This window comes from Moschus berezovskii, chromosome 1 (genome assembly GCF_049115385.1).
Source record: "Moschus berezovskii isolate FMDL1 chromosome 1, NW_MosBer_1.0, whole genome shotgun sequence".
NCBI classification, from domain to species: Eukaryota; Metazoa; Chordata; class Mammalia; order Artiodactyla; family Moschidae; genus Moschus; species Moschus berezovskii.
The window spans coordinates 148,618,927-148,631,347 of NC_142460.1; the positions used below are offsets into that span (position 1 = coordinate 148,618,927).

At 40.6% G+C, this 12,421-nt stretch overlaps 1 protein-coding gene across 1 annotated transcript in view; it reads left to right on the forward strand.

The window, feature by feature from the left end:
• The window catches only part of SLC9A9 (solute carrier family 9 member A9), a 678,791-nt gene that overhangs the window by 115,985 nt on the left and 550,385 nt on the right, over nt 1–12,421 (forward strand). The window lies entirely within an intron of this gene.

Sequence of the window (12,421 nt, forward strand, 5' to 3'; positions counted from 1 at the left end):
CTACTTCGTTAATAGCACCCAGTTACAACTTGAATTTGCTTGGTGATTTTGGTTTAGGTGTCACAAATCTGTATTTTTGAAAAGAAAAGAGAACCCCAAGTTCTCCCAGTTACTGTTTTAATTTTCCTCCTCCAGCATCATAAACTGTTTGGCCCTGTGGACCTGACATTGTTCCTGGTGACAATTTTGGGATGTCACAGGAGCCTTTATTCTCTCGTTTGTCCTGTGCCCTGATATGGATTTCTTGGTTCGTCCTGCATCTTACCTAAATCCCTGTAGAAAGCATTTGTGTTATATTACATTTGCTTATACATTATTTATATCTTTTAAAAAAGACTTTGAGTCAGCTTACAGTAACAAGACAGAAACTGAAACAGGACCATTTAAGAGATCAATTAAAAGGAGTAGAACTGCTAGGATTAATTTGTTACTTGAGTCAGACATTTAATTTAACTCTGCGCTTTGGATTAATCAAAGAATAGATTATAGAATTCTCTTGACCAATTAAGGGAAGCACACACTTTTGTTTGGAGAGACAGACCTCTTAAGCTGACATTGAAGTCTGCAAATATGTTATTGCACAAATTCTTATAATGTGGTAATTCTTATGAATATTTTCAGCCTGTCTCTATTTATTATTACAAAAACAGATTATCCATTCAATAAACCAACACTCTCCCCAGAGTGCCTTGGTTTCTTACGTTCAAAGGTGTGGAGGACCAATGAATGGTTTTGAAAGTAAGTACTTTTAAAAATCTTTGCCTGCTTAACATACATAGGGTAATGATTATAAGGTAAATGGATGTTTGTTCTAAAATTTGTTAGGCAACTGAAGCATAGATATTTTTAAGAAAGAATGCTAAATACATGGTACTAGAATGAGATAGTATATGAGAATGACAGCTGTAAATCTCTTTTCATGCTAAAGCCCTTGCCTGGTGAGTCAGTGGCTTTAATTGGTTTATTCCAAGGATTTATGAAACCTGGATAATGCCACTGTTCTGTGAAGAAGAGCTTTCCTTTCCTAAATACTGAGGTCTAATTATGGGATTGTGGCCTTCATGTTTTGTAACCATAGGTACAGAAAGGCCTGTATATATTTTCTCTTTAAGAGACAGTGTGATGGATGAAAAGTGAAAAGTGTTTGAGTGTAGAGATTAGGAAGAGGCCCCAATTGGTAACATGGTGATTTAGATACTTGGCCCCTGGAGTCACCACTGCATCACCAAAGACATGCCACCGAGCAGGTTTCTCAGTTTCCCCAACAGTTTCCTTCTTTCTACCCCCCGCCACCCTTTTTCTTTTTCTTGCAAAGAGAAATTTACAGCCAAATTACTTTAACTTACATCTTAATAGCCAACACAATTCTCTCCTGCTCAATCTTTGGTACATTTAAAAAATTACATACACATTCATGCATATTTGCACTTATATAATAGATATATTTGGCATAATATAGATTTGACATTATATTCTAAGTGACTTCAAGCTAATTTTGGAAGTCAGAGGAGTATATATTATAAATACATTAGATACATAATAAATTACAATTTTTTTAGTACGTTTTAGAGATCCTGCCATATTTCTATCTCCCACCTGACTGTTTAACAGGACTGTTTAACATGTGGCCACCTAGAAGGCTCACAATAAATATGTCTTGAATTTCTTGAACCCTATTGCTTCTAATAGGACTCTAACATAGTTTCAAAACAGGTCTTATAATTTTTACTTTTTTTTTTTTTCCAGTTCTACCAGTTTATTGCTACCAAACCATCTCCCTCCACCCTCATGCATGCATGCTCAGTCATGTAACCCCATGGACTGCAGCCCACCAGGCTCCTCTGTCCATAGACCTTTCCAGGCAAGAATACTGAAATGGGTTGCCATTTCCTTCTCCAAAATTTTACTATTAAAATATCATGACCTAGGTTGCATACTAATTTAGGCAGTCCCTCTTTCCCTGTGTCCTTGACTAATCTGTAAAGCTCCTCTTTGCTCAGAGATGCCCGTGAATATGTTAAATGCTTGAGAACACACTTGTAGTCGTTTCAAGGAGTACTCTTTTGGAAGAATCAACAAATTTCATAGATGTGTATACTAATGTGGATATAAATGTGTTCACCTTGAGAAGCCAAAGCAGTGAGCCTTGGCAACCTACAGAGAAGGGATGTGTCTTCAGTTCATTCAAGGGTGGCCTGGGGGCAGCTGGAAAGAGCCTACAGGCTCCCAGCGCTCCCTGAGAAGGGTTGGAAGCTCCTAAATCACCCATTGTACAAACACCTATTCACTGGCAAGATGTGGTTATAAGAGTCTATGTCCACAGCAAGGTTTTGATGGTGTTGTAAACCACTCAAGCTCAGCTCTTGTAATTTATAGAAACATCAGTTCCCCTCAAGGGAATTACAGGCTGATAATTACCATTTGTCCAGGTGCCATAAACGTCAAAAGACCCTGGTTTCTCCATGGCAGAACTAAATATTATCCTATGTTGTAATGATAGTGTGTGTGGGGGGGAGAAAGCTTTTATAAAAACTAAACAGCCTAACAGACAAGAACTGTGCCGCCCAGATGAGGTTCTTTTGCTACACATATTCTCTCACCTTTCCTCTTTCCACCCTTGTCTTAATTCCTGAAAATTCCTTTTCTTGGAGGAGCTTCTGTGATAACCAGCTCTCCTTTGAACACCTCAAGAAGCTTTTGCGTTCATCACAGGCTTTGTCTCAGGACTTCTGGCTCAGTTTCCACCCCTCTGTTTTCCCCTTGTCACTTTGCCCTCCGGCGCCTGCCTCTGTTTGACTCGTTCTTTTCAGTGGCTCAGCCTTTTCAGTCACTCGACCACATGGGGAAAAGTCTATTCTGCTCAGGGACCCACTGAGGCTTCCACATCAATAAGGCAAATTGATGGCAGGTTTAACACATTTCCCAATTATTGTCTGCAGATGCTGTTCAGAACAAACAATCCCCAAAACCCTTCACACACAAGAAAACATCCCCTGGCAAAATGATCTAGTTGGGAGCTTGAAAAGGAAAACACTGACAAAGGAAGAATAGAAAATACTCATTGGCAGGAGTTTCCTGGCCATAGACCTTACTCCTGTTCAAAGGGATAAGAGCAGGAAAACACCCCAAAGCCTCACAACCTGACACTGGGTTGCCATATTGGAATTAGCTTTTATGAGAGAGGGTGGCTGCAAGAACACTTTATTTCATCACCTCAGTGGCTATGTTTTTCTGTATTTTCTATTTCCTTGGTCTCACTTTTCTACTATTGTGGATTCGGGTGACTAATTCTGACAGTTGGTCATTTCTTTTCTATAAGAAATAGAAAAGACTTTCTTAAGTCTTGCAGACATTATTTCTGAAAGGCCTATCCAAAACTGTGGAGGATGGTTGGGCCTCTGGTCCTTCCCATGGCTCCTAGGAAGAGAAAGAGAGATCCAGAGATATTCAGACAAGCTTGATTACAGGGGAATATTCAGCACTTGTGTTGGTCTGTTCCCTGTTGGCAAGCAGGGTCTTGTGAGTTATTTGCTTTTTCTCTTTATCAAAAATCAGTAACCCTTTTTCCTTCCTCATGCTCTATAAAAAATTAGAGCATATGCTTAGACAAAACTGTAATTCAAAAAGATACATGCACCCCTATTTTCATAGTAGCACTATTCACAATAGCCAAGACATGGAAACAACCTAAATATCTAGTGACAGAACAATGGATAAAGATGTTGTACATATACACAATGGAATACTACTCAGCCGTAAGAAAGAAAGAAGGTCATTGGCAGCAACATGGATGGACCTAGAGACGCTCATACTAAGTGAAATAAGTCAGAAAGAGAAATGCAAATATCATACGAATTTACTAATATGTGAAATCTAAAATACCATACAAATCGACATACTTGTGAAACAAAAACAGACTTGCCAAGGGGGGTTGGTTTAAGGGAGGGAAAGAGTGGGAGTTTGGGAGAGCAGAGGCGAAAGATTATATATAGGATGAATAAACAAGGTTCTACTGTATAGCACAGGGTACTATATTCCATATCCTGTGATAAACCATAATGGAAAATAATATGAGAAAGAATATATACATATAAGTGAGTCACTTTACAGAAGAAATTAACACAGCATTGTAAATCAAATATACTTCAATGAAATTTTCAAAAAGATCAACTCCTAAAAGAAAACAAAAATTGTTTCACGATCTTTTCTTATATCTGTTATTATTACACACCTTTCTGGGAAGCACTGGTATGCAGGCAATCCCAGCAAGCCTGAGGATCAACAAGACTGAAGGCCTGAGAAGACTGAGTCCCCTCCGCACTCAGGGGTGCCCATGTGGGGCGAGCGGCCACCAGGGTTTGAAAAGCTCTAGGGACTGCCACAGTGGAGCATCATTCCTGGAAATCCTCTAATGTTGCTGTGGACGGTCACTCTTCTGAAACTCAACTGTAATGACCTATTAGGGTCCTAAAGGGAACCAGGAAAGAACAAAGACCAGCACTGCACCAGGCCCAGGGGAGAGCCTCCATCAGCTTCTTCTCTTTTCCTCTCTGGGAGGAAAAATTCCACCTTATTTTCCCACCCATCCAAAGAAGGGTCTTACAATTACAGGAAATGGTTACAATTAACAGAAAATGGTGTGGGTATTGGGGGTGTGGGGAAAGTAAAATTTTCAATCAATATTTTGTATCTCTGCAAAGTTCCACAGCCTGTTACTTCCTAACTTGCATGCATGTGGAGTCAGTAAAGTAAAAGATCCATGCTTTTTTTTTCCCCCACATAGACCAAATCCTTATTTCAAGGAGACAGAAAAACCTTCCAAATATGGCAAAATACAAAGTGAAACTACAACATAGGGGCGGATGTGAGCTTTCTAAAAGCGGAGCAAAACTTCTTGGAGCCATTCTGCTCAAGGGAGTGGGGAAAGAGAAGGAATGAAGGCCTGAACTTCAAAGAAATGTAAATAAAACATTCCTCCTGCTCTGATTTTAATCTCTTTGTTGGCTGCTTTCTGTGAGGGGGTGCCTAAGTGACTGGATTTGCCTACCCCTTCAACAAATCAAAGCTTTTCAGAACAGGATCATCAGTGGGGACTCCTTACCCCAGGCAACTGTAATAGGTGGTAAATATTAATTTCAGAGGAAGGCCTTTGAGCCTACGAAGTATAGCAACAATGTGCCTCCAAGGAGCCACTTCTTTTCTTTTCCGTATCCATTGGAAGCAGGTTGTGGGAGCAAAGCTTATCTCCCATTTTTATCCATTTTAACAATGCTCTGCCTACTGCTAGTTAAACTGAGCTGCCTTAAGCTCAATACAAAAAGCTCTTTTCAGAGCATCTAACAGATAACTTAAAAAAAAAAAAAAGGAATCTTTTCACACAGCCTTCCTGGTGCTCTTTCAAGAGATATGACTGTGTGCAGACAACAGGCCTGAGGTGGCTTTTGGGGACAAAGGCAACATCAAGAATTAAGTCTACGCTTACACTTCTTTAAAGTTGTCACCATCTTCTTGTCTCTACCTTCTGTTTTTCCTCCAGTGCCCACCTTCACTCCCCGCATACTGGCAGATTTGATGATGGTTTTTCTTTGCACATTGGTCAGTCAAGCCTGGTGAGGTGAGGATCTCCTGTTTTAAATCATGTCTCACCTTCAAGTTGAAGTGAAAGTGAGTCACTCAGTCATGTCTGACTCCTTTCGACCCCATAATCTGTAACCTGCCAGGCTCCTCAGTCCATGGGATTCATCAAGTAATGGTGCCTAAAACCCACAGTGTCATCTGGAGACCCACTAGACCACCTGTGGTGAGGGTGATAAAAAGGAGAATTCATAACAGGCAGGGTGGTGGCCAGATTCTGCTAGAGTTCTGCGAACAGTTTGTTTCCGTACCATCCTTGCTGAACATGATTTCTGTTCTCTCTGCTAATGATTCCAACCACTGGACTGCCATTTCCCTTCTCAGGTAAGGGCAGGAGAGGCACCCTTTCTGCTGCTGATGATGAGATTTCTGAGAACACCGGAGTTTATTTTAAAATCTCTGAACCTCACTTTGAAGTAAGGCTTCTTTGAAGTCACTCTGAAGTTGTTTCTGAAGAGTTTGGTGAGTGTCTGAGAGGTGATTAAAAAGACTGTGGATGGAGGAATAGCCTTTCCTCCCAACCCAAGTTGTCCTTTCCTCTCAACAGCAGGCCATGTTGGCAAGAATAGAGTTTTCAATAGTCAGACTCATTGAGGATGCCCCTGGCTCTGGTCCAGAATCCACTTGACTCAACTCAGTTTGAGGGGACAGGAAAATATTGCCTACTTCATTTTGGTCTTCAATGTGGCCTCCTTCTCCCCCATACTTCCAACTGCTTTCTCTTATATCCATTCAACATTTGCTCTTTGATGCTATGCCCACCTTGTTAATCTGCCTTTGATCAGTGTCTTGTCATTTACTTCTTCTGGAAAGGAACTTTCTGTCATCTCTGTCACAGGCCAGTTCCTCAGGAAGCCAACTCTGCAGAAGAGGTTAGTGTTCTTCTGATGCAGGCCTGTGGAAGTAGATAGGATGGGGTGGAGGGAAAAGTTGAGCTACAACACAGTTCCAAGAAAGGTCTCAGCTTACCTTAGGGGATGGGAGACCCTGGAGCCAGGATGGCCCTTCAGAGTTGTCCCAAACTGACACAAGGAAGCCAGGCCTTTATCCTCTTTATTATCATTAAAGGCAAGCTGCTCCTGGAAGGAAGTATGCCCTTGCAAAAGGTGGGTCTTTTCAACCAAGGCAATCCCTGTAGGGGTCTAACTGCAGCAGGAAGATAAGTCCTGCGTTCCTGAAGGGATATGAGGCCATGCCTCATATCTACTATAGTCTCCATGTTAAACCATTAAGTGGGCCTGCCAGAAGCATCCTACTAGTGATTTAAAGGTGATAGGTACTTAGAAAGGAGGATGCCCTCCAATAGCATGCATCCTCCTATTCATATAGTGGGAACCTGATTGAGCAGTGGCAAGAAGGGCAACCTCAATACACCCTGCAGTGTCACACTGGGGTCCCAGCTAGCCTGGCTTGAAACACAGAATTGTCCATAATGAGGACTTCCTATTTTATCGAAGTAGCATCTGCTATGCATCTCCTCCAGCAGCCCTGGAAACCGGTTCTGCCAGCTGCAGAGGAGAGAGCCAACAGCTAGACTCAACAGGAAGCTTGGATTTCAACACAGAGAAAAAAATATAAATATTTATCTAATCACATAATTAAAGAAAATCCACTGTTCCTGTACAGTTGCTATCTAAAAGGCCCACTTCATTAAAATGCAAAAGTTTTGTGAATTACTTTAAAATATTTCCTGAAAATACTCTTCCCTTCATGGATTTATTTTTTTAAAAGAGGAAACAAACCAATATATTTAGAAGGATACATTTTTTATTTAAGTATATATTTTGTGTGCCATATATATATGCCATATATATATGTATATGACTACATTTTGCTTTTACTCTGTACCTTCTTCCCACTTTACTATAGAATGGTTATCAGCTATTGGCACTTAACAAAGATGTTACCATACAGTATTACGAAACATTTTCTTCTCTGCTGTCATTATAGGATAGCGGGTAGATTCGTCTACACAGGTAGGGGAAGTGGAGAGCTGAATTATTCAATGACTTTGATTAATGTTTATGTCAGAGCAGGAACTAATGTATCAGTAATGGGGAAGTTCAATTAGTGCTTTAATTAATTAGATTCCTGTTTTTAGCTCTATTGTGAAGGATAATTATTTGTTAGATTTGCTTAGGACCTGTGTGAAGGCCTTGATTACAGGTATCACAAAAAATATGGCACTGAGTTTGGGGCTCTTTGAAGAAATGTGAAGCTTGTGAATTAGAAAATGTCAGTGAAAAATCAAACACATTGTCATTTGCTAAGCCATTAAAGGCTTAGAACAAAGTTCAAAATAAATAGATTTAACTGAAGATAGGATTATAAGCAAGACCTCTTAGATACATTAATTGTCTTCTATTCACTTTCACACATTGGAGAAGGAAATGGCAACCCACTCCAGTGTTCTTGCCTGGAGAGTCCCAGGGACAAGGGAGCCTAGTGGGCTTCTGTCTATGCGGTCACACAGAGTCGGACACAACTGAAGTGACTTAGCAGCAGCAGCAGCATTTGAATTTAGGGCCACTTCTGACTACAATATCAAGACAATACAGTATTATGCACTTAACCAAGAAGCTGACTTGAGACTCTCTCTCTCCGTCTTTCTGTCGGCTAGGAACTTTTATCCTTACAATGATAAATCTACTAACAAATATCAAGATCACAGAGGCGTAGTCTTACCAAAAAATGGGGTAACCCCTGCAGAGGAATCTGTATGATTTAGATTTCTCCCGGTTCTCACTGCTAGGATTTAATCATATCTGAAGGACAGAGTAATTTTGATGTCTAAGCACCTGCATAGATATTCCTTTGTTCCTTATTTTAGTCTGACCAGTATTTCTGAAACTTTAATGGTATGCTCAAGGATTACCGAAGTATGTTCTTGTAACTAGGATAGTTGTACCTCGTGGACCAATTAATGGGCGTTCAGGGGCAATTTTGGCTGAGAATTATAATAAGAAGCATATCAACGATTTAGCCACTTGGGCCTTAACATGAACTAGAGATCAAAAGTGTTGTCCCAACTAACTAGCTATTCTCCTCAACTCTAGCTTTCAGATGTAACACAAATATTAGGCTTCTGATAAAGTATTGAGCCTTATGAATGATTTGCTTTTTACTTTTGAATGAAGTAGAGAACATTAAACGTTAAACCCATTAAAGGAGCATGCTTAATCTCTGGCATCTAGGAATGTTTCCCTAAGTGGGAGAAAAGGAATTCCAGCTAAGTCTCCAGAAGTAGAATTCTTCGCCTAGTTCTTTAATGCTGTGGGTTGTCTTTGAAAGTACTGTAGTGTTTCTGAAATGTGATTTTGCAGTTAGTTTTCTTCTTAACTCTAACTGTGGATACATTTTTCTAAAAGGAAGAAACAAAGAATAGAGGAAGAAAACATCTTGATTGTGTGTGATAAAGAATGACACCATAGCTATCTGTTTTTAACATCTAAACAGTTTCAGTTCTTCTAAAACAGGGCAAAGAGATTTATGTAGCATTTATGAAGATCAATTTAAAATAACAAGCAAATACATGAAACCATGTGTTCACAATATTTACAGTAATAAAATGCTCTAAATTTTTAAATAGTCTATACTTGTCTTTGAGAACTGCATGAAAGTCTAGAAGGAAACCAAAATTTAAAAAATTAAGTTCAGTTAGAAAATATATATGCCGTATTTAACTTTTTTATAAAAATGACACTTCCATTATTTACATGCTTGTGTAATGCTACTAGGCACATCTTTATGTTTATGCTTATAAACATAAACATCCTTATATTTGGGTTTTTTTGCTCTACAATTTTAGTTTTATTCTTGTCTTCAGTTAGTACCATCCTTTTTTAAACATCCTCTTTTACTGATCTTTCAACTATTTTATATAGTTGAAATAAATCTCTCATATTTTACACTACCCCTTTAAGACTTCTGAAAACTTTTTTATGAAGAAAGTGTGTATAAGTTTGTGAGCATGTGGGTATATTTGGGAAGGAGGATAGTGGCACCAAGCAAGCAAGTAAATAAACAAAGACACCTTAAAACATTTTTGTTGTTGTTTAGTTGCTAAGGCATTTCTGACTCTTTGCAATGCCCTGGACATCAGCACACCAGACTTCCTTGTCCTTCAGTATCTCCCAGAGTCTGCACAAACTCATGTCCATTGAGTCATTGATGCCAGCTAACCATCTTATCCTCTTGTTGCCCACTTCTCCTCCTGTCCTCAATCTTTCCCAGCATCAGGATCTTTCCCTAAACACACAGACACACACACATATATATATAGCTTTTCTATGTATACATGGCCCTGCATCTCTTACACAGCCATACTTTGATAAACAAATTAATGCAATCAAGAAGAGAGGCTGTTCTTAGATTTCATATGTATTACATGTATGTAATTAACATACATATTCTTGGGGTTATTGGATGTACTTCTCACTAACAGGAAAAGAATGATTGATAAGATGTGATACTTGCTTTCAGGTAGCTCATGGTCATAGGAAAAGACCGAATAGTATACAAGCTATCACTGTTCCATGAGATAGTGAAAGTCACTCAATCGTGTCTGACTCTTTGTGACCCCATGGACTGTATAGTCCCTGGAATTCTCCATGCCAGTATATGGGAGTGGGTAGCCTTACCCTTCTCCAGGGGATCTTCCCAACCCAGGGATCAAACCCAGGTCTCCCGCATTGCAGGCGGATTCTTTTATCAGCTGAGCCACAAGGGAAGCCCTCTAATGAGATAAATTCTGGAAATACTTGTGCTTAGGCCTGAAGGAATTGGAGAAGGAAATGGCAACCCACTCCAGTGTTCTTGCCTGGAGAATCCCAGGGATGGCAGAACCTGGTGGACTGCCATCTATGGGGGTCACACAGAGTCGGACACAACTGAAGCGACTTAGCAGCAGCAGCAGCAGGCCTGAAGGAAGAATAGGAACTCTCCATTAGAAAGGTCCTCTCTGTTATCAAAGCAGCAAAAGTATAAAAGTCAAGTCTCAGAGGTCCATTGGAGGAATAGGTTCTTTATGTTTATGATGGGAAAGAGAAGCACTGGGGTACCAGTTAAGGCATGAACATTCCTGAAGCAAGGAAGAGGTAGTGAGTCCAGAGAGTCATCAATCACATATCTTGTCAAAGGGATGAGGGTGAAGAAGACTGGCATTTATTAAAAATCTCATGTGAGATGACTGACAGGCTCATTGAGCCCTCAGAGCAAGCCTATGATAAGTGTTCATTCAGGATATAGTTATGAGCACAACGCTATGCTAGGCACTGAGAATACAGCTGGGAAACAGCAAATCCCTGTCCGTGTAGGGCTTCCACTTCATCAGGAGAAACAGTCAATAAGGAAACCAACTAGTGAACATGTGTTAGGATGAACCTGGGAGGGATACTCAGGAAGAGATAGTTAAGCTGGGAAGTGCTTGGAAAAAGGGATCTAGGCCTGAGGCAATGTGAGGGAAGAACATTCTATGCAAATACAAAGGCCCCCAAAATGGAAATGAACAGAGAGTCTTCAAGAACAAAGGAAGAAAGGTGGGTCTAGAGTAGAAACTCTGAGGTCCCTGCAGTGGGGAGGTGAGAGACAGGTGAGGCTTCATGAACTTACAAGATGTGCCACCAGTGGTGGAGCACAGATTTGATGCCAAGTCTGAATCCAAAGCCCCGATTCTCTCTTATTGGATCCTCTCCCCTGTTGGTTGTAGTAATGTGCCAGGAACTTGTACGAGAACTCTGAGCAAGGAGTTCAAGAACATAGAATGCTCTTTAAACTGGCTATCCAACACTAGGACTTGTGCAAGCCAGAGGAAATCCCAGACCTATTCCTGGGTCTCTAACATTTGTGGGGTCCAGGACAAGAGCATAAAGAGACACATATCATGTGCTTAAAATATTTAAAGTTAAAAAGCAGGGAAATTCCCTGGGGTCCAGTGATTAGGACTCCATGCTTTCACTGGCCAAGGGTGTGAATTCAATCCCTGGTCAAAGAACTAAGATCCTGCAAGCTGTGCAGTGTAGCAAAAAAAAAATAAAAAATAAAAAAATAAATGGTTAAAAATAAAATTAGTAAAGTTAAAAGGCAGGCAAGAAAACTGCTAAATACACGTTCACACTTAAACCTTGACAGGTATACCTTTATAATGACCTAGAAGATCTGTTCCAATTTGCGGTTCTCCAGATGCTAAGTTCAGTGCCAGAATATAGGGGCAGCGAGAGTGTGAGTCTCTGACCTCTGACTCCAAGCCTACTTTGGGTCCATCTCAGACTCAGGAAAAGGACCCACAGAATCCCAAGAGCTGGCTTGGCACTATTCCTGGCAGGGGATACTGGGAGTCAGAGTCAGTGTGTACCCTTGACATGGGGGTTATGTGTTCAGGGTGGTCACATCTCCTTGGCCTGTGAGCCTTTCACCATGTGGAGAAGATGCAAAGTCTATAGCTGGGGCTCTAGATCACAAGACCTTCCTTCACCAGAGGATCATTTTACCAGATCTGAGAGCAGTGCTGCCTGCCTGGTGAGCCTAGAGGTGAAGTGGGAAGCTACGAAGACAGAAAGCAGACCAAACCCCTAAAGATTATTCTTTAAAAATGTAACTCAAAGCATGCTGCTGCTGCTAAGTCATCTCATTCATGTCCAACTCTTTGCAACCCTATGGACTGTAGCCCACCAGGCTCCTTTGTCCGTGGGATTCTCCAGGAAAGAATACTGGAGTGGGTTGCCATGCCCAGCCCAGGGATAGAATCCAGGTCTCTTGTGTCTCCTGCATTTGTATGTGGGTTCTTTAC